General features: G+C 39.1%; 1 non-coding gene across 1 annotated transcript; it reads right to left on the bottom strand.

Moving 5' to 3' along the window:
• Nucleotides 1-2,642: 2,642 nt before the first annotated feature.
• Nucleotides 2,643-2,749, bottom strand: LOC127090165 (small nucleolar RNA R71). The gene has a single exon (XR_007791694.1). It is a non-coding gene; the product is annotated as a small nucleolar RNA R71 (small nucleolar RNA).
• Between the last annotated feature and the right edge of the window lie 1,779 nt (nucleotides 2,750-4,528).

Here is a 4,528-nt window from a genome sequence, read left to right as displayed (position 1 = left end):
GCTTTTATTTTATTTATTTTCCGCATTCGCTTTACTTTATTTATTTTCCGCACTCGCTTTACTTTATTTATTTTCCGAACTCGCTTTACTTTATTTATTTTCCGCACTCGCTTTACTTTATTTACTTTCCGCACTCGCTTTACTTTATTTACTTTACGCACTTTACTCGTTCTTTACGCCTCACATTCTAAAACAAACTTTTCATCATGATCAATACCGTTATGTTTGTTTGTGTTACCATGTTTGGCTAAATCTTTTAAAGGTTAGAATGTAAGGATCGCGGTTAAAGAGATATTTCACATATTCAATCTGTAGAAATACTTTAAAGGTTGTTTTGATTTTTAACTTGAGTTTTCTTAAACAAACTTGGTTAGTTTTAATTATTCGAGGAGTACGAAAGCACCCTGGCTTAGTAACTAGGAATTTTTATCACTTTAAGGAAAAACTATTTTTGAAACTGTTTTCGGACGCGTTGATAGATTTAAAATCAGGAAAATCCTTGGGTAAACATTCCAAATCAAAATCACTTTTCAACTAAGTTTACGAGTCTTATTTCTTAAAAATAAGTTTACTACTTTAACGTTCTGCGCACCTTTTATAAGTGACAATAAAAGGCCTTAATTTAAGGGTAAAATCGATTCTGAATACGCGAAAGCGACAGTTCCTGTTAAATGGATTCTTTTCAAGAGTAGAAAATATTACCTAATAAGTAGTTCTATTTAGACAATCGAAACATCACTTAACTGACGTGAAATACATTCAACCTGTCTTTACCTGCATTTATTATTTACCGTTATTTTGCAACCCCAATATCTCTTTTATATCGCCTTAGATAAACACTGTAACGATAGAAATCGATAGATTGACGATTTGGTCTCTGTGGGATCGATATTATTTTATATTACTTTGACGCAATTTGTGCACTTGCGAATTCACACGATCAACCACTCTTTTCATGATATGATGCATAAAGAGATTGAAGTCTATGTTGATGATATGATTGTTAAATCAAGTGATGAAGAAGAACATGTCGAGCATTTGTTGAAGTTATTCCAGTGTTTGAGGAAGTATAAACTCCGCTTGAATCCCAATAAGTGTACATTTGGTGTTCGCTCTGGTAAGTTGTTGGGCTTTATTGTCAGTGAGAAGGGTATTGAAGTTGATCCTGCCAAGGTCAAAGCAATACAAGATATGCCTGCGCTCAAAACTGAGAAGCAAGTCAGGGGTTTTCTCGGCTGCTTGAATTATATCTCGAGATTTATATCGCATGTGACTGCCACATGTGCGCCTATATTCAAGCTTCTTCGGAAAGATCAGTCTTGTGATTGGACCGAGGATTTCCAGAAAGCTTTTGACACTTTCAAAGAGTATCTGCTTGAGCCTCCGATTGTGTCTCCGCCTATTGAAGGAAGACCGTTGATCATGTATTTGACTGTGCTCAAAGAGAGTATGGGTTGTGTTCTAGGTCAGCAAGAAGAAACTGGAAAGAAAGAATATGTTATTTACTACCTCAGTAAGAAATTCACCGATTGTGAGACTCAGTATTCTATGCTTGAAAAGACTTGTTGCACATTGGCTTGGGTTGCTAAGCGTCTGCGCCCGTATATGTTGAATCATACCACTAGGTTGATATCCAAAATGGATCCAATCAAGTACATTTTTGAGAAAGTTGCTTCAACTGGGAGGATTGCCCGTTGGTAGATGTTGTTGTTAGAATATGATATTAAATACCGATCTCAGAAAGCGATCAAGGGTAGTGTTTTGGCTGACCATTTGGCTCACCAACCTATTGAAGACTATCAGTCAGTATAGTATGATTTTCCTGACGAAAAGATTTTATACTTGAAAATGAAAGATTGTGATGAACCATTGCTTGAAGAAGGGCCAGAACCTGGTTCCATTGGGGCATGGTATTTGAAGGAGCTGTTAATTAGTATGGTAATGGCATTGGGGCAGTGATTATTACACTGTAATGATAGAAATCGATAGATTGACGATTTGGTCTCTGTGGGATCGATATTCTTTTATATTACTTTGATGCAATTCGTGCACTTGCAAATTCACACGATCAAGTTTTTGGCGCCATTATCGGGGACCAACTTCGTCAAATTTCATACCCTATTGTTACACCGTATAGACTAAGGCATTATTAGCCGGTAAATGTGAATAACCCGTAGTACCAGAAATTTAGTAGATCCTTTAGCGGAACCCGGACGTTACACTCGTACACGCCTCTTACTCATCCGAATCAAGAAAGTTATGGCCGAGAATCGCGACCGAAGACCTCTTAAGGAATTTGCCCAACCCTCTGACGAGGAACCTAGTTCGAGTATAGTAAACCCATTTATTCCTGCTAACAATTTCGAACTAAAACCGTCTTTGTTGCAATTAGTGCAACAAAACCAATACGCGGGTCTCGCTACTGAGAACCCGAATCAACATTTAATAGTTTTTATCCAACTAGCCGGCACCTTTAAATCTAACGGCGCTTCACCTGATGTGATCCGTTTAATATTACTTCCTTTCTCCCTCAGGGATAGAGCATGTTCATGGTTAGATTCACTTCCAGCTAATTTAATAACTACCTAGGAACACCTTAGGAGAGTATTCCTTGCTAGATATTTCCCCCTAGTAAGACTGCTGTTCTTCGAAATCATATAACTAGATTTACTCAAAACCAAGGAGAATCGTTTTTCGAAGCTTGGGAGAGATATAAAGAGATATTAAGAGTCTGCCCACACCATGGCCTAGAACAATGGCTGATCGTTCATACCTTCTATAATGGACTACATTATAACACCAAGATGAGCATCGACGCTGTTGCAGGTGGCGCGTTGATGAACAAACCTTATCCTGAAGCTTGTGACCTAATTGAGGATATGGCCCAAAACCATTACCAATGGGGAACTAAACGAGCATCAATAGAGAAAAAGGAGACCCAAGGTGGAATACATGAGATAAGCTCTCTGGACATGATGCAGGTGAAAACGGACGCTTTAGCCCTTAGGATCGAACACATGTCTACAAACACTAACACCGCAGCGGTAGTCCATACAGAGTGCGGACTCTGTGGATCTAAAGGACACGAATCGGCGGAGTGTAACCTTCTGAACGACCTGAACACCGACCAAGTGAATTACGCCCAAGGTAACCCATTTTCAAACACTTACAACCCTGGATGGAAGAATCATCCGAATTTCTCCTATAAAAACCAGAACCCTATCCAAAATCATGCACCTCAGAGACCGCAAGGTTATCAAGCCCAAAAACCAAACCAACCTATGCAAGTTGTGCCCCAGAAGTCTAACCTTGAGAAGATCATGAAGAGCTTTATATCGAGTCAAACTCAGCAAAATAAAGAATTCCTAAACTAGAACATTCACGTAAATAAACTTATAACGTAATTAGGAACCAAGGTTGATAAGATAATCACTCACAACAAGATGCTTGAAACCTAGATCTCACAGGTAGCGCAAAACGAAGCCCCACAGACTACACCTGGAGGCCAATTCCCTGGACAACCTCACCCAAACCCTCGAGGGCAAGCTAACGCTATCTTGTTACGAAGTGGGACCGCTTACGAAGGGCCTCATAACCCATCAATGAGCGAGTCCAAAACTTCTAAAGGAAATGTACCTACCAACCAAGAAGAGGAACCGGTGGAATTCGAGAAACAAACCAACCAAGAAGGTGAAGCCAAGGATAAAACTTACAAACCACCACCCTCGTACAAACCACCAACCCCATATCCTCAAAGACTTAAACAAACCAAAGTCAATAACCAATACCAAAAATTTATAAATGTAATAGAAAAGCTTCATGTAGAGATTCCTTTCATCGAAGCTATCACCCAAATTCCGTCTTACGCCAAATTTCTCAATGACATCCTAACCAACAAGCGTAGGCTTGACGACCCAAAACCCTTGGAGTGCAACTTTATTTCTGAGGATAAACTCGCAAAGAAGGAGAAAGACCCTGGTAGTTTTTCTATACCTTGCATTTTAGGGAGTCATGTGATCGACAAAGCTTTCCTAGACTTATGCGCTAGTGTGAGTTTAATGCCCTTAGCTGTATGTAAAAGGTTAAACTTAGGAGAATTACAACCAACTAAGATGTCCCTCCAATTAGCCGATAGATCTGTTAAGTATCCTGTAGGCATTCTAGAAGACATCCCAGTTAGGATCGGTTAACTTTACATCCCAACAGACTTTGTGGTCATGGATATCAAAGAAGATGAAGATATCCCTATCCTTTTAGGTAGACCATTCTTATCAACAACTGGAGCTATAATAGATGTTAAAAGAGGGAAATTAACCTTCAAAGTAGAGGATGAAAAGATCGAGTTCATTCTTTTAAAATTCCTAATGGAACCAATTCTAGGAGACGCATGTTATGCGATCGATATCATAGATGAGTGCATAAGAGAATTTGATCAATGATAACCCGAGATCGAACCATTTTCAAATACGAATGAAAAGGATGACGAGCTAGAGGAAACGGTACCTCACACTAACAAATGTCTGGATCT

Source organism: Lathyrus oleraceus, chromosome 5 (assembly GCF_024323335.1).
Source record: "Lathyrus oleraceus cultivar Zhongwan6 chromosome 5, CAAS_Psat_ZW6_1.0, whole genome shotgun sequence".
NCBI lineage: Eukaryota > Viridiplantae > Streptophyta > Magnoliopsida > Fabales > Fabaceae > Lathyrus > Lathyrus oleraceus.
Note: the sequence above shows the minus strand (reverse complement) of the source record. Positions and strands in the feature narration are given on the sequence as shown.